The 19,094-nt window shown below is 39.9% G+C and overlaps 1 long non-coding RNA gene across 2 annotated transcripts in view; it reads left to right on the forward strand.

The window, feature by feature from the left end:
- The window catches only part of LOC122553775, a 73,397-nt gene extending 58,841 nt beyond the window's left edge, over positions 1-14,556 (forward strand). For both annotated transcript variants that reach the window (XR_006312842.1, XR_006312841.1), the window contains exons 2-3: positions 7,024-7,094; positions 13,900-14,556. This is a non-coding gene — a long non-coding RNA (uncharacterized LOC122553775). The remainder of the gene's footprint in view (positions 1-7,023; positions 7,095-13,899) is intronic.
- Positions 14,557-19,094: the final 4,538 nt, after the last annotated feature.

Here is a 19,094-nt window from a genome sequence, read left to right on the forward strand (position 1 = left end):
GTCATATTGCAGCTGTACAGGACATTGGTTAGGCCACTGTTGGAATATTGTGTGCAATTCTGGTCTCCTTCCTATCGGAAAGATGTTGTGAAACTTAAAAGGGTTCAGAAAAGATTTACAAGGATGTTGCGAGGGTTGGAGGATTTGAGCTATAGGGAGAGGCTGAACAGGCTGGGGCTGTTTTCCCAGAAGACTGAGGGGTGACTTTATAGAGGTTTACAAAATTATGATGGGCATGGATAGGGTAAATAGACAAAGTCTTTTCCCTGGGGTGGGGGAGTCCAGAACTAGAGGGCATAGGTTTAGGGTGAGAGGGGAAAGATATAAAAGGGCCCTAAGGGGCAACGTTTTCACACAGAGGGTGGTACGTGTATGGAATGAGCTGCCAGAGGATGTGGTGGAGGCTGGTACAACAGCAACATTTAAAAGTCATTTGGATGGGTATATGAATAGGAAGGGTTTGGAGGGATATGGGCCGGGCACTGGCAGGTGGGACTAGATTGGGTTGAGATATCCGGTCGGCATGGACAGGTTGGATTGAAGGGTCTGTTTCCTTACTGTACATCTCTATGACTCTATGACTCTAATTGATCTTCCACATACTGTGTGCTGTTTAGCTCTTCACAGGAAGTGACTGAGAAAACACGCATTACAAGCTGAAATGCCAAGGTGTACGCCTTTTGCACATGTCCAAATGCTGAGAGGAAAATCAGTCAATCTACAAGAAGCATGGATAGTTGTTAGAGAGTCATTGCGAGCCATAGAGTCCTAAGCCATGGAAACAGACCCTTTGGCCCAACCAATCAATGCTGACCAGATATGGGGCTGGAAAGGGAAAGCAAGTCATACAGCATCAGAGGAGCAAGAAAGTCAACATTTTGGGTTGGGAACCTTCATCAGGACTCGAAACGTCGACTTACTTGCTCCTCCGATGCTTTCTGACCTGCTGAGCCTTCCCAGCTCAACATTTTATCAACAGATTTCCAGCATCTGCAATCCTTATTATCATCCATTTGACACCAACCAAACTAGTCCCACCTGCCTGCGCTTGGCCCATATCCTTTCAAACCTTTCCTATTCGTGAACATATTTAAATGTCTTTTAAACATTGTAACTTTACCTGCATCCACCACTTTCTCTGGCTGTTCATTCCACACACAAACCACTCCTTGTGTGAAAAGGTTTCCCCCATGTCCTTTTTAAATCTTCATCCTCGCACCTTAAAAATGTGCCCCCTACTTTTGATCACCTTTGTGTTAGGGAAAAGACCCTTGTCATTCACCTTATCCATGTCCATCATGTTTTTATAAACCTCTATAAAGTCACCCATCAATCTCCTATGATTAGATTCCCTACAGTGTGGAAACAGGCCCTTCAGCCCAACAAGTCCACCCTGATCCTCCAAAGAGTGACCCACTAATGCACCTAACACTATGAGCAATTTAACATGGCCAATTCACCTAACCTGCACATCTTTTGGAATGTGCGAGGAAACAGAGCACCCGGAGGAAACCCACACAGACACAGGGAGAATGTGCAAACTCCACACAGTCAGTCACCGGAGAGGGAATCGAACCTAGGTCCCTGACACTGTGAGGCAGCAGTGCTAACCACTGTGCCGCCCAATGCACCAGTGAAACAAGTCCCAGTCTTTCCAGCCTATTTTACATCTCAAACCCCTTATTTCTGGCAACATCCTGATAAATCTTATCTGAACCCTCACTAGCTTAATAATATCATTCCTTTAACAGGGCAAACAGATCTGGATACAGTACTCCAGAAGAGGCTTCACCAATATCCTGTGTAACCTCAATGTGGCATCCCAACTCCTATATTCAAAGTTCTGAACAATATTGGCAAGCGTGCTAAATGCCTTCTTAACCATCCTGTTTACATGTGACACAAATTTCAAAGAATGATGTACCTGAACCCTTAGGTCTCTCTGTTCTACAACACTACCCAGGGCCCTACCATGAATGGACAGAATTTTTCAGTCTTCATCCCTGTCAAAATTGTGAGACTGCTTGTGCGTTGGCACATAAATGGCAAAGGGATGAGCTTTACTGAGGCTTTTTCACCAAACCTCATAATTAGCATCTTGCCTCTGGGTGGCCTGACTAATCAGGACAAGTGGACAGGGCAAGACATTATTCTCTCACAGGAAGGATATCTAACATGGATTACAAAGGCCGACTGGGAACTGGATTTTTTGATGCTGCAGTAATCACATAAATGGAGAGGAATTCCTGAGAATGCTGCTCCCTGAGTCTTTCCTTATTTGGAGGTCCTGCTGTAGGATCTGAGTACATTTAAGGTAGCATTTAGTTTCTAATTGTTAATGTTCAGTGGTATTTAAATTTGGTAATAATTGACCAAACCAGCACAAAAAGTCAAGGAATTTCAAGCATAAGATATTTTCAGTGCAAATCGGGAGACGATGAACATTTGAGGCAGCTTAAGAATGATCCTGTTGGAATCTGATCCTTCCCCAAAACTACCTGCTCCATTGGTTGAGTTAACCACAATTTCCACAAATGGAGCTCTACTGCAGGTCTTCCAAAAGGCTCTTTAAATTAAACTTTTTCTCGAAGATGCAAGACAAACTTTTAAAACTTTACATTGAAGCTAACCACTGTGCATATATCTGGAGTTTTTTTAGAAAGTAATTTTCAGTTGTTTAAATTCTGGTTATTCATGGTGGATTATAATCTCTAATTAAAAATGCTTATTTTGTTCACGAAAAATGCATTTCCAGCTCCATTAGAACAACAATACCACGTTCATTCACGGGTGTTAGGTCTGGAGGCAGGTCCCTGGCTTATTGTCTGTTGATGCTTTACCTCGGGTTGCTTTTCTTTGGCAGTCTTTGTGAGTGGTGGTATCCCATTTCCTTCCACTCCTGGGGACAATATGAAGAGGCAAGTCCTGAAGTCAACCTCAACCAAAATGGGAATCAAACCCACACTGTTGGCATTATTCTGAAACACACACTAAGTGTCTAGCCATTGTAGGTGGTTGGCCTTTGGCTCCAGGTTCTCACCTTTAAGTAGATGAAAGGTTACTTTTTAAGCCTGATTGTGCGAATTCAGGGAAAGTTGTACATTCGTGGTCAGATAAATAACGGAGTAAAGGAGCTGGGGAGTTGCGGGGAAGTGATGGCCTAGTGCTGTTATTGCTAGAATTCTATTCCAATGGCCCTAGTAATTCCTGGGACCTGGGTTGAAATCCTGCCACAGCAAATAGTGGGATTTGAATTCAATAAAAATCTGTACTTAAGAGTCTAATGATGATGACAAAACCATTGTCAATTGTCGGGAAAAAAAACGTCTGGTTCACTAATGTCCTTAAAGGAAGAAAATTGCCATCCTTACCTGGTCTGACCTACATGTGACTCCAGACTCACAACAATATAGTTGACTCTTAACAGCCCTCTGGACAATTAGGGACGTGTAATAAATGCTGGCCCAGCCAGTGATGTCCACATCCTGTGAATAAATTAAAAATAAGAAAAGCTTGAGCCACAGAAACAATTGAACAACAACAATTGCTCCAAGGAATTTAATGAAAGTGACATCAGTAAGAAATATTTTCAGCACCAAGCCATCAGCAAGAATAAATAATCAAAACCTTGACCAGAAGAAAACGTTTAGGAGCACTTCATGAGACGTTTACAGGTGGAAAGTTATAGGGAAAAAATTGTGGATCTTTGCCAATCAAACACATGATTGTTGGTAGTGGGGCAATTAAAATTGAGGAATTGAAATTTGCAAGTTGTACCGAGATCAATGATTGTCCCCAAAATGAACCTCTACACCAATGGGTGTAACATTTTACATATTCCAAAAGATATGCTTAACAACAAAATTATACCTACAGCATTTTGCACCAAGTTGATTTACAAGCTAATTACTGGTTGACTGTCTGCACTTTCCAGACTGTTCAGACAGTAATTTCACATCTTCAAGCAATAGCTCAGATAAAATATAGTATTTACACAAGGAAGGGCGTACATCAGTAATACTTCCTAACTTGCCATGTAAAAATGTCAGTGATAGTTTATTCTGTGGGAAATATTTGACTTCTAACTGTGTTTTTGTTATGGTTGTAATAATTATAAGTTGCATTCGTAATAGGTGGTAGGATTCTTATACCTTCATCAAGGTGTTTGCCCAAAACCTCATTTGAAGACGGGATCTTCCGGAAACTTAGCACATGAAAAAGGTACAATATTTGTGTTTATGTGATAGCCATTCAATGTAAATGCACCATTGCTTCAACATTTTCAACACCTCATTTACACTCTATGTAATAACCAGAAGCAATTATTAAACTCAACATACTTTCTAAATGCCAGCTTCTTGTCCCTTCATAGTACCCCCTCAGTCTGCTCTGTCCAGAAATAGTTTATTTGACTCCTTCATAAAATTCACCTTCAGGGCTTTCCATTGTAACTTACACCACAAGTTTGTTTCTGTTTGTGTAAAATGAATCTGCTTGACTTCTCTATTACTGGTAACATCCTCATTTCTAATCTCCACATACTTGCAGCCTCTGTCATAGCGTATACTTTGGCTGGGTCTGCTTTGCGAAGCATCTTTCAGAGTATTGAAACCTTCGGTTTATCCTGCTGAAAGTCTCTTTTTCCAAAGTGTACAAGCTTTTTTTGTTAAACTGTCCAGTTGGTATACCTACAGCAATTATAGTGGCCATCCCCTACGATTGTGTTTAGGGGATAAATGATTTGGCATTCATAGTGCCACCAGATCACTGGCCAATACAATGAAAGGTGTGTATTCTATATTTGAATTCTGGAGTGCTGGACAGATGGTTAAAAACAGGCTTTTTGCAGTACATTTCTGTGTCCCTTATACTTTGTCAATCAATTATATACACTTCTCGATTTGTAATCCCGTTGTTGATATCCTATTACTGAGTTTGCTTTTGTTTGCTTGCACCAGCACAACTGATGATTAAATATTTATCCATAGTAAATCGTTGTATATCCCTTCTGCTTAGCAACCTCCATGATATTAATTTAAAATGCACGTATATTTTAAAAATGCAAAAATTTATCTTATTCCATTTTGACCGATTGACTGAATAGCAGAAGCATATGACTTTGAAATGTGCTTTTTGGTTTAATATAATTTAGTAAATAAACGCTAAAGGAAAATTTAGGCAATTCTGCTGCATCTGAAATAATTCCCTAATATTTCTTAATTACCTAACAAGCAATAACTCAATTAATGCAACTCAAAAGAAAGTGTTTATAGGATATCCAAAAGTGATTCAAAACCTATGAAGTTTAGACATTGATGTTGTACACAGAAATGCGGTAGAATTTCTGTACGGTAACGTCCCAAAAGCAGATTTGAATGATTTGTTTTCAGTCATGGTGATTGAAAGAGTAATTTTGACCATGACATCAGGAAAACCTCTTCGAAAAGTGTCATGGATTGTTTCATGTATGATTATGGGGATTGCACTAAATATGTCTAGGGAAATGCTGACTTCACATAGAAAGGGTAAGAATTCTGTCAGAAGTAACACAAATGAATATGACTACAAGCCAAATGAATTGAAAGTGGTAACACATATGAAGATATAACCATATATGAAGATGAAGGAAGCCATATGCTTAGAAATTACTGATGGCAATTATTAATGAATATACACAGAACACATTCATTTTGTGTAATTTTGTCTAGTTTGTTAGTAAGCCATTAAAGTAGAAGTTAGAGAAATATTACATTTTATTTTATTTGCTGTATTCATAATAACATTAATCTCTAGGTTATATTAGATAAACATATTTGTGCTTGCAGAGAAACATTTGAAAATTGGAGCAAGTTCAAGTGAAAATAATGCAGGAATATAAATTCCATTACACGAGTGTATAATGAAAGCAAAAAAGAATGTACCCAAAGATAGCTCCTTATATGTATTCTCACGCTCACAGTTCCAGCTCTGGCTTCATTGCTATAGCCATTTGTCCATGTCCTTCCTCTCTACTCCAATCCAGTGTTGATCCCTTCATTGACATGTTCCTAACTGCATTCTTCACAATGCTGAATTTATTATACACCTTTAGCCTGCTGAAAAGGAGTATAGTAGCATCATAGTTATGCTGACAGAGACGTAATATGGACAAACAGCTGGAAAACTCAACAGGTCAGACAGCATCTATGGAGAGAAGCAGAGTTAATATTTCAGGTTGAAGACCTTTCCTCAAAAACGACAGCTGGGAAATTTCAATTCTAAACTCTCTAACTTTAATCCTAATCCTAACTCATTACATAAATCAATATAAGAAACTAGTCACAATAATGGCGATTGTGTAACTATCAGATTGTCATGGAAAAACTCATTCTTTTGTCTCATGTCCTGTGGGGAAGGCTAATCATTGTCCTTACTCAATCTGGTCCTCTGGACAAACAGGAATAGGATGACAATGGAATGCCCTTTTAAAATGCATTTTGAATGCCCTTAATAGTGTTCCTATGAACACTACTTGTTCATAGGTTGTGAGAATTGCTGCCAAGCCCAACATATATTGTCCAGCCCTAATTGGCATTGAGGAGATAAAGTTGAGCAACATTTTTTGAAACTTACGGATTATTTGATGTAGGTACACTCACGGTGCTGTTAATAGGGGTGGGTGTGGAAGGAGTAGGGTGGTGGGATTGGGAGGGTATGGATGTTGATTCTAGTATTTTGATCCAGTAACTGTGAGGGATAGTAATTATAGTTCCAAGTAAGGAATATATATGACTTAGAAAAAAGCTTGAATGTGGTAGTTTTCACGCACACCATGCTGCCTTTGTTCTCCTCCGTGGTGGTTTCCAAAGGTTTGGAAGGTGGTGCTGAAGAAATGCTAGAGATTTGCTGCAGTGCATCTAGTATATGGTGTGCAGTTGTGTAGAGAGTGAATGTTGAAGGTGGTGTATGGGAATTCAGTCAAGGGGACTATTTTGTCCTGGATCTCACTGTGCCTTTTCCCTATTGTTGGATCTGCTCATTCAGGCAAACAGAGAGTATTCTATCAAACCTTAATTCTCCTTGAAGATGGTGGACAAGCTCTGCGGCATTAGGAGGTGAGAAATTCTCAGCCATTGACGTGCTCTTGTAGTCATAGTATGTATGTGCCTGGTCCAATTCAGTGCCCGATCAATGATAAGCCCCAGGGATGCTGATAGGGGATTCAGCAGTGGCAATGCTATTGAATTTCAAGGAGACCCATTATTTCTTCTAAATGGTCATTGCTTGGCACTTATGTGGCATGAATATTACTTACCTCTTATCAGCCTACAAGGAAATACTGTTGAGCTTTGCTAAATGTGGTCATGGACTGCTACATTATCTGGGGAGTTGTGAATGGAACTGAATGCTGCAATAATCAGGGAATATCTCCATTTCTGACCTTATGATGGAGGAAAGGTTATCATCATAGCAACTGAAGATGGTTAGCACAAGGTGACTAATCCAAGGTACTCCCGAAACTGTGTCTCAAGACTGACATGATTAGCCCTCAATAATCTCAATTGGCAATTGTTTGTGCTACGTGTGACTTTTTAAAAAAAGTACACAGGATTATGGGTATCATTGGGTAGATCAGCATTTATCGCCTGTCTCTAATTGCCCTTCAGCAGGAGGAGGTGAGCCCCTTTTTGAACCACTGCTATCCAAGGGGAGTGGGTACACTTATAGTGATGTTATGAAAAGAGTTCTAGGACTTTGATCCATCAAGATTGAAAGAATAATGATATGTTTTCAAGTCAGGATGGTGTGTGGTTGGAATGGAACTTGCACATGGTGGGGCTCCCATTCATCTGCTGTCATTATCCATGTAAGTAGTAGAAGTCAATTTCTTTTCACCACAGGATGACACAAGTTTCATCCAGAACTTGCTCAACGACACCTTGCAAGACTGATTTTGAATGAAATTTCTGATTTTTTCTAATTTCAAAAATATACTTTATTCATATATATTTAATCTATACAATTGAACATGTCATCATTCTGTAAACATTCCATTTCTTTGCGTATCGACTGCACCCCTTCCCCTGTAACAGTTTCAGCAAAGAGATAACTTAGTAATGAAGGTCATTTAAGTGATGTTTACTCACCAGAGATTCCAGGAAGAAGACCACTTAGCCAGCTAGATTCCTCAAATATATAATTGTTTCTGTGAACGCACACTTTTGCCCGATAAGATTATAGCTATGAACATCATTTTATCAGGCTGGGCTATTAACAAGCATGTTATTGAATGCAAAACAGATTCCTGACCATTATGACCAATAAGGCTCAAGATTCTGAAAACTTAATTCCAAACCTTTTGCCTGCCATCAGACAACTGAATTTTGACCTCCTGCCAAATTAAATTCCCCTTCCCATTTCCAAGTGCTCTGGGTAGCCCCAGTCCTGATGAAAAGTTCTGACCTGAAATGTCAACACCCCTCCTCCTCTGATGCTGCTTGACGCATACTGTGTTTTTTCCAGCTCCACTCTTTATCCACTCAGACCCAGAAGATTCCATCCATCATGATCCTTAAATCTACTTTGTTGACCAAAGGTCGGTCACCAGCACTAACGTCTTATTGCGTGGCTGGGTGTCCAATTACATGGCTTGCTGTTAAATGTCTTGGGACGTTTTACTGTATTAAAAGGACAATGGAAGTGAAAGTTACTATTGTTCTTTTTTATGCTTTTCTCTGCACCCATGCCCTTTTGTTTCAGCGTAATCTGGAGCTTCGGACTTTAATGAGCAGGGAGCAAATTTTTCTCTGTGATTCTTTTAATTGTTTGTCACAATATTAACAAAAGATCTTTGTTCCTTTACAATGAAGAGCAACATTGAATAACACATCATGCACACTTAATTTTTCTCTTACATTGCAGCATAGTGGCTCAGTGGTTAGCACTGCTACCTGACAGCATCAGGGTCCCAGGTTTGATTCTAGCCTTGGGCAACTGTCTATGTGGAGGTTGCACATTCTCCTGTGGGTTTCTGCCAGGCACTCTGGTTTCCTCCCACAGTCCAAATGTGCAGATTAGGTGGATTGGCCATGCTAAATTACACGTAGTGTTCAGGGATGTGTAGGTTAGGTGCATTAGCCATGGGAAATGCAGGGTCACTGGGATAGAGTAGGGGGATGGGAATGGGTCTAGGTGGGATGCTCTTTAGAGGGTTGATGTGGACTTGTTGGGCTGAATGGCGTGTTTCTACACTGTAGGGATTCTGTCAAATATAGTTCATTGCACATAAGTCAATTTGCTCAGGAACCATAGATCACAAATCTAGCTTGAGGTGTATTCAGCACATAGCAGATTAACATAGTTTAACACTGTCAGTATAACAATTAATTAGATTAACCCCTTAAAAGTAAAAGTACCAAAATCACAGCATCACATTCTTCTCAATAAAATATATTTATAGTTTCAACTAAAATATAGGAAATAATAAAACTGTATTGAATATGATTTCATTCAAGGTTGCTGCTTGTTATAAAATTATTATTTACATAAGCATTTTGCAATCACCAAACTTTATCTTGATTAATAAACTTCCGGCACCACATTTCTTGATCATGACCCACATTAGCAATTTTTTTTTAATTGTTGCATTTCCAGGAGGCAATGTTTAAATAACTCTTCTTTTACAAAGCACACAAACTATAGTTTAGCTCAAAGCATTCAACAAAATAATTTTCTCTTAAATATCCATAACACAAATGTAAACAACCAGAAAATTGAAAGAACATCAAACTATTCACATATTTCTAATAAAGGGAGAGCCTGCAGAAATAAATCAATTCAAATATTTGTATAAATTAGCTAAGAGTTCAAAGCATCCAGCTGGACTGGATAAATTAAAATATGTCTTCATTTAATTAACCAGTAATAGTGGTGATTATCTTAATTAGCTTCCAGATCTTCCAATTCAGTAGAGCTCATGCAGTTAAAGTTAATATTCTGGCCTCTTATAATGATCTCAAATTATTCCAATTCTGCTAATGATTTTTATTAAAAGGCGAAGAAGGCAATAATTAGATGCTATCAACTTAAATTTCAGTAAACATAAACCCTAAGATTGCCCAAATAGAATGCTATTAAAATGCTATTAAAATAAGAGGAGTTCCAAATGTACAAACTGAAGATCCATATGCCAGTAAACCACAATGCAACTGTATTGCAAATGGTTAAAATCACACAACACCAGGTTAAAGTCCAACAGGTTTAATTGGAAGCACACTAGCTTTTGGAGCGACGCTATCATTTGCAATCACCTGATGAAGGAGCATCGCTCCAAAACCTAGTGTGCTTCCAATTAAACCTGTTGGACTATAACCTGGTATTGTATGATTTTTAACTTTGTACACCCCAGTCCAACACCGGCATCTCCAAATCATGACCAGTATTGCAAATGGATTGTGTACTTTGAAATTGCAGATGACTATTAAATTTCAGAATTAAAATTAATTCTCATGTCATTTCGTCAACACTGAATCAGCAAGTCACTTAGCTGTCAAATCTACATTTGCTCATCTTTGTTGTCTCTTGGTCTGACAGCAATTTGATTGAGAAGTTTGCATCCCTACCTAGCCTTGCCTCACCACCTATATTTTCTTCCAGTCATAAAACACTTGAAGATTTTTGCGCTCTTCCAATTCATGTTGTTTGTGTATCCGTGACTATTAATGCCATACCATCCATTTTTCTGCCTTCACTTACCTCAATACTCAGCTCTGAAATTCCCTCCTTAAACATCACCACCCCTCTGCCTCACTCTCCTGCTTTAAGATGCTTGTGAAAATTATTTTGTTTGACCTGATTTGCAGCAAATTTATTTGTAAAGCTTCCAATGAAGTACCACCTTGAGATGCTGTGCTGCATTAAAGACACAATACAAATGCGAGCTGTTGTGGTGGTCTTTATGTCCCCTTTCAAGTATGAGAGACATCAACTACGTCCAAATTAATTGGCAACATGATGTAAGGTGTGTCATTTATATATATTTTAATCATACTGATGTTAGAGTTTGGATTTTAAACTACTGTCATGTGGGTTTTGGTCTGTCTGTATGAAGGAGTTTAATGATTAACTTATTATACTTCTGGAGCCATGGTTTTTATTTTGAAACCACAATGAGAAAGAGACTTCCTGGAGTGGTCATGAAAGCGTGTTTGTATTGGAAGAGTGTTGTAGCAAATATCGTAAATATTGAAAAACAAGCCAAGTTTGTTGGCAAAATAGCTGGGAAAGCATATGGTGTGGATGACACAAAGAATCTGCAGAAAGATATAGATAGGATAAGTGAGTGGGCAGACGGAATATGATATGGGGAAATGCAAGGTTATGTATTTGGCAGGAAGAATAGAGGAGCTGGATATTATTCAAATGGAGAAAGACTACAGATAGCTACAGGACAGAGAGATTTGAGAGTCCTTGTCCATGAGTCATAAAAAGCTAGAATTCAGGTTCAGTGGATGATAGGGAAGCCAAATGGAATGTTGGCTTTCATTTCAATGGGAATAAAAAATAAATGTAGGGAGATTTTGTTAAAACTGTACAAGGTATTAGTCAGGTCTCAGCTAGAATACTGTGAAATGCTTTGGCCCACTTAACTGGGGAATGATATATTATGGCATTGGATGCAGTCCAGCAGAGGTTCACAGTGCTGCTAGCAGGCATGGAGAGACTGTCTTATGAAGGGAGATTGAATAGGTTTGGCTGCCACTCATTGGAATTTAGAAGAATATGAGGCTACCTTATTATAATATACAAGATTCTTGGTGGAGTTTTGAGAAGGTTTGTAGCTCAGGTTGAGGTTTTGGATATAGGTTTGCTCGCTGAACTTGAAGGTTCATTTCCATATGTTTCATCACCCTACTAGTTAACATCTTCAGTGGGCCTTAGGCGAAGCACTGCTGAAGATTCCTGCTTTCTATTTATATGTTTGGGTTTCTTTGGGTTGGTAATGTCATTTCCTGTGGTGATGTTATTTCCTGTGGTGAAGTCATTTCCTGTGGTGAAGTCACGCAAGAATTCCTAGAAGCATGGCATTCCAACTGGAACTCTATTAACAAACACATCGAGTTAGACCCCAACTACCATCTCCTGAGAAAAGGAACCAGAAGTGACCTCACCACAGGAAATAACATCACCACAGGAAATGGCATCACCAACCCAAAGAAACCCATACATATAAATAGAAAGCAGGAATTTTCAGCAGTGCTTCGCCCACTGAAGATGTTACCTAGTAGGGTGATGAAACGTCTGGAAATGAACCTTCAAGCTCAGCAAGCAAACCTACATCCAAAATTCTTGTTGGACTTGACAGGATAGGTGCAGAAAGATTGTTCCCCCTTGAGGGAGAGTTTAGAACCAAAAGGCATAATCTCAGAATAAGGGATCACATGTTTACACAGAGATGATTTTTTTTATCTCAGACGGTGGTGAATGTCTGGAATTCTTTACTGCAGAGGGCTATTGAGGCTGTGCCATTAAGTATATTCAAGACTGAGAATATAGATAGATTTTTAATCAATAAGGAAAAGGTAGGAAAGTGGAGTTGAGGATTATCAGATCAGCCATGATCTGATTGAATGGTTGATCAGACTCAATGGACTGAATGGCTTGCTTCTTCTCCCAGATCTTATGGTTTTGTGCGCAGAATATCTTGTTTTTAGTTAGATAAATAAGGATTGAGATTTCCTTTGCTTAGAGGAAACTTCCAAAGCTTGAAAAGCTTTTGGTTTCAGTTTGGACATATCCTGGTAGAAGTTGGAAGTATGCAACAGTTTCTCCTAGAGAAAGGGAATGGTTCATAAAAGTTATGAAATCGGTTACATCAACATAAGGGATTTTGTTTAAAAGTTCCTGATCTGAAGTGATTGGTTAGAACCTTGAAAGGATTATTTGAAGCTGAGAAAATTTAATCTCAGTTGTGTTGAAGACTCAATTAAGAGACGAGCAGATTCTCAAGAATTGAAAACACCAATTAAGACAAGTTTATAAATACAGATCGAGTACTGTGAGAGGATACTGTTAGGATAGATGGACTATTGTATTTTTAATGTGTGTTTTAAAATTTTTCAAATTGTGTTTTATGTAAATAACTTGGTTTATTCCATTTTCTCTTTCTGTTTGTGTAATAAACATCTATTTTATTGTTAAAACAAGATGTAGATCAAGGAGTGCTCATATTTTAGTGAAAGACCACCTCTACATTTTTTTTAAAATGACTTATTAAGCCAGACTTTAGTCTGGGATCTGATCTGTCAAGTAATAACATCAGCTGGGATCATAATGCAAGAAGAGGTAGTGAAAGGAGAAATGCTTTTGTGATTCTACAGTAGATACAATGTATACTTTGTTCTCACACAGGAATGCAAGAGCCTAACAAGAAAATAATCATTCATGGGTAACGAACCAGAATGAATCAGACAAATTAGAATAGGAGAACACCCTACTTTCAGTGGTCATGACATTGTAAGTTCAAAATTAGGATGGTTGACACAAATAAAACAAAGACAAAGGTAACAGTTTAGAAAAGAGCACATTATAAGGAAATAAGGATAGATGTAAAGAAACCGTGAGAGAACTTATAATACAAAGGTGGAAAAACAGTAAAAAATCTGAAAAGGTTAGTCAGTAGAATTATAAAGAGAACCTTAATGGGGTCTGAATGACGTGAGCTCTGGTGAGATGCGTAATAAAATCGGGGAAATAGGGTGAGGCCCATCTTGACACTGAGATCATTTTGTTCCATCCTTTATGCTCGCCACAAGCAGCATGGTGAAATTCTTGCTAGGCAGTGGCCAGTTACGCAACTGATGTTACTATTCCTGGTTAAACATGTTGTTAATGCCACATTTTTGCCTCCTCAATATTTAGAGTATCATCTGACCAGACTCAAGCAAAAAAGCTGGATATCAGGGTATCTCGACAAGAAAACCAAGAGCAAGCACCTGGCAGATTCAGCTCACCACCCGCTCTGAAAGACTTGCATGTCACCAACATCTGAGGCACACTCCATTGGGACCAGCCACAGGTATCTCTGTATCCACGGATATTAGCATCTGACATGTGCCTCTACAAGCTCTCAAGGCACAAATCCAATCAACTTCTCAATGCTTCTGCACTTCAATGCTATACCTCACGCTGCACCAGCAGCTGTCATTGTGATGCTGCAGCAAGGACACTGTGTGCTCAGGGACATGCACACAGCTCATTGACAGGACCAGGCTGCGTGTTAATGGAATAGCACACAGTCAGTCTGAGCCTACCTGGATACTCACAGCATCCCCACTTTGCATTGCCTTGCCTTGACTTTGTTCCTGCTGTCTTGCTGCACTGTTTAATGTAGACAGGAAGCTTGGCATGGTTGTCAGGAGGCCTCAGTCAAGTCAGTGGAAAAAGCCTTTATTTGGGGCACATTAAGTCAAAGACAGCCTCCAAAACCAGTCCAGGAGATTCATCGTCTGGATTCTCTCCACATATGGGGTGGCACGGTGGCTCAGTGGTTAGCACTGCTGCCTCACAGCGCCAGGGACCCAGGTTCGATTCCAGCCTTGGGTGACTGTCTGTGTGGAGTTTGTACATTCTCCCCGTGTCTGCATGGGTTTCCTCCAGGTGCTCCGGTTTCCTCCCACAGTCCAAGGTTGTGCAGGTTAGGTGAATTGGCCATGCAAAATTGCCCATAGTGTTAGGTGCATTAGTCAGGGGTGAATGTAGGGGAATGTGTTTGGGTGGGTTGCTCTTCAGAGGGTCGGTGTGGACTTGTTGGGCCGAAGGGCCTGTTTTCACACTGTCGGGAATCTAATCTAATCTAATCTAATCTAATCTAATCTAATCTAATCTAATATGGCACCAGACATCTAACAGCTCACCATCCATCCTGACCATGACTGTCCTACTGGGGCTGATTTCCTGCTGGAATGAGAGAAAAGAAGGAGTTAAGGGAAATGAAAGTGGTTAGCACCATGGTCATTTTTGGTCTAGGTGGGGAAGTGTACTGAGTGAGTAGGCAGCATTGAGGACGTGTAGGGTTACTGGTGGTGGGTGAGAGCAATGGTGAAAGATGTTGCAAGCAATAGTGAGAGTGGTAGAGCATGAACATTGGTGGAAGGTGGGTACAGTGGCAGAAACAGAGTGACTGTGAGTTATTAGAGGGAAGATGATTGCACCTATGCTGGCAGAGTGGAAAAGATCATTGACCTCCTTCACTCTGCCATGCAGTCGTCCAGACATCTGAGAGTGCAGAGCAGGATTTCAATCTTGGACGAAGCTGGTATGGTCTGGTGTCACGGCATTAACTTCTGGTCCTTGGGGGAAGACAAAGTTCTGCCTGTACACCACCCTACCCAGCAGGAGCCCCTGCAAAGGGTATCTATTTCTCCCGATCTGCCTGTCCAGGGTGAATGTCAGACGCTTTGTGGGGAATCTCTGAACTGACGGGTCTTGTCTGGATGCAGGCTCAAGAGTTGTCAAAGAATGCTGGGATATCTGCTGTGTGGTGATTTGTTCCCAGAAATTGGACATGAGCCACGGCAGAGAGGAGTGGTGGGTAATCAATGAGGCACGTTTGGTAAGACAGAGCAAAAGAACTTGCGAGCCACATGTTGAAAAACACTCCAAAAAAACTCAGTGCAACTCAGACTTGGCCAAAAATGTACAATAAAACTGACAGGAACTTATACCACAGAAACAGTCCATTCAATTAATAATACATGTGATGGCTTTTCGAAAGCGCTTAGCTCCACAGGCCTCAATTTTTGTCCAATAATCTGTCAGCTTCTACCTGTTGGCCTTCCTTCTAAAATTATTTACAGTATCAATTTCCATCTTTTCCATGATAAATACCACAACCAGCTGGGTATTTGGCCAAAGATTTTGAATCTGTGATCTTTAATTTTGTCTCCTGCCTTGCAGAGGTTTACTGTCTCTACTTCATCAAAACTTCTCATGATCTTGAAAACCTCTATTAGGTCACACCTCTTTAGCTACTCGATTCCACAGAGAGCTGACCCAAACTTCTAACATCTCTTCATAACTGATGACATTATTCCCTAATGATTCCTGGAAAGCTTCCATAGGGTTGTTTCCACATTGTATTTGAATACTCAAGGTATCAGATCCTTTTTCATAAAGCATGTCTTGAATAATACTGCATTTTTACATTAGTCTTCCCAAATTGCAGGATTTCACACTTCTCTGGTTTGAATTCAACCAGCAATTTTTTTCCTATTTTTCCCTCCCGATTATGTCACCTTGAAATCTGCATTCCTATCCTCATGCCTATCCACTGCACTGACATGTTTCTTATCACCTGCAAACACCAAAATGCTACATTCAGTTCTAGATTGTTTAATGCAAGTTGCAAAGAGTAATAGGCCCAAAACTGATACTGGAGAGACTCTATTGCAACCTACCTCCCAGTCTAAAAATATTCAGCTTTTACCACCTTTTCATGCCTGAAGTGCAATGGAAATACCTTTCTCGCATGGATGAGAGTAGCTCCAACAACTCTCAAAAAGCTTGATACTATCCAGGACAAAGCAGCCCACCTGATTGGCATTACACCCATAAACATCAACTCCCTCTACTACTGATGTTCAGTAGCAGCAGTGTATCCTATCTACAAAATGCGCTGCAGAAATTTGCCAACACTCCTTCGACATCACTTTCCAAAACCATGACTGTTTCCATCTAGCAGAATAAGGGCAGCAGACACATGGGAACACCATCAGCTGCAAGTTCCCTTTCAAATCAGTCACCATCCTGACTTGGAAATATATTACTGCTCTGTCAATGTCATTGGATCAAAATCTTGGAATTCCCTCTCTAATGTCATTGCGGTCTACCTACAGCTCATAGGCTGCAGCAGTTCAAGAAGCCAACTTACCACCACCTTCTTTAGGGCAACTAGGGATGGGCAATACTGGTCCATGTCCCACAAGTGAACTTTTAAAAAAAGTTTAAAGAAGAGCTGGATTTTTTAAAGAATGAGCAAGATAAAATTAGGCCAGGATTCAAGTTGCACCTGCTCCAGAGGTGTTTAATAATATCAACAGATAGAAATGGAGAAACAGTTGACAACATTGTGAAACCTAAAGACAGATATTTTCTAGTCAACCAGTTCAGAGATGTTAATAAACACTCTGGAGAGGGTGGAACTTGAATCTGGGCCTAAATTCCTGTGTCTGGATGTTCTGCACCTGTGCACACTAATGGAAACTGCATGGCATAAACATGTTATATTAAAAAAATGTTCCACAGGAAATACTACAGAAGACTATGAATAATGAATGTGGTACCTATATTCAAAAAGAGGGTTAGAGCAAAGTCTACGAAATCGTGAGAAATATGCTCAGTATCTATGATAAGAAAAATACAATAACTGATAGAAGAACGTTAAATGAGAAACAAATAAAATTAGTTTGTATTCCAAAAGACTGAAAAATATTGCTGAAAAGAGAGACATATTGCTGAGGATTTTCATTTTGTACTCATCAGGACACATGCAAGAATACAAAACTTCAAACGATCACAACAATTTATATTGCAGGAGAAGATGGTGCTGATTGGATACAAGGATGACTCTGATTTGCCAGGGCAACAGGGAGCTATAGGCTTGCTGACCTGCTAGGAAATTAAAACAAAATACAATACGAACCTTTTGTTTGCAGACAACAGGTCCCTGTGAATGAATATACATCACTTCCACCCATCTATAGTAAGCCATGTTACAAGCTAGACTGATGATCTCGTATTGGTTTAGTGTAGCTATTAGCAGACTCAGGATTCTTCAGCAAGTGCTACCCAATCATAGAATCACCTCTAACATTAGACATTTAGTTTTGGTTCATGGCCGAGTCTACTTTGTGTGTTATGAACAACCAAAGGAATATGATGTTGATTTAATCAGTCAATTTTTGAGACATACCTAGGTGCCTGGCATTTTACCACCACTAAAATCCAAATGCCACATTGCTTAATTGTGTGGGGACAGAGCATCATTTTTGGACTAATGGGAACATGCTGTTAGTGCAAAATACTACTCAGATAGCCACTGAGTTGTAACAACATGATGTGATTGGCTTAACTTTTTGTCCACAATCTTGAGACGATTTGCTTTTCCGGAGTAATCCTAATGGGAAAGAAAACAAATGCAATACACTTCATCATGACAGCCAAACATTACAGAACATTTTATGACCAATAATTGCAGCTTATTTTTGAAGTACAGACACTGTTGTGAAAAGCTCAGTGAAATAAGGAGGATTAGCCTTGTCTGTTCTGTAGGCTTCTTGATGTCCAACTTGTGTTTACATGGCAATGGTCATGGAGCAGGTTTCCTGCCCAACACAAATAGAGAGAATTCATTATGAAATCAGTATGAATTGCTTTCGCAAGGCATTTTTATTATATAAGGTGCTGCACAGGAAAGCAACACTCAGCCAAAGTATAAGTGACTTAATCCTTCACCTCAAAGACGGCACCAATGACAATAGAATGTTTCCTCATTGCTGCACAGAAGTCTCAACATAGCCTGGGTGGAATATTTTCCTGTTTAAAAATATCCCAAGAATAGGACCATTACCAAGCTATAATAACAAGTCTGAGTACCTTCTGAGATGTGGCCTGAGTAATGATTTCCCCAATCTGGCAACAAATGTCTGTATTGATCATTCACTGCGGCCAGATGGGTGACTTTTGTGGCTTTCACTTCTGGCCAGGTCACCACCAGAGACAGGACTTCCTCTGCCCACCAACTTGGCATCATCCCATACCACATGCAAGTCTGCCTCTGTGGGACTAGGTCAAGTGGTTTCAATCTTTCATGGGATATGGGTGCTGCAGGCAAGGTCAGGGGCATTTATTGCCCATCCCTAAAATGCCCTTGAGAGGAGGGTGGACAGCTGCCTTTGTTCAGGAGAAAGTTCCAGAATATGGCCCTAATTCTACCCTCTGTGCTGAGGCCTGCAGTATTGCTTAAACATACAGCCTCAGCTGCAAGGGTGCTACCAACTAAGACAAGTTGATATGAAAGAGATAAGGGAGAAAATTAAATAAAAGTGGGAATGAGA

The sequence above is a fragment of the Chiloscyllium plagiosum genome, chromosome 10 (assembly GCF_004010195.1).
Source record: "Chiloscyllium plagiosum isolate BGI_BamShark_2017 chromosome 10, ASM401019v2, whole genome shotgun sequence".
Classification (NCBI taxonomy): domain Eukaryota; kingdom Metazoa; phylum Chordata; class Chondrichthyes; order Orectolobiformes; family Hemiscylliidae; genus Chiloscyllium; species Chiloscyllium plagiosum.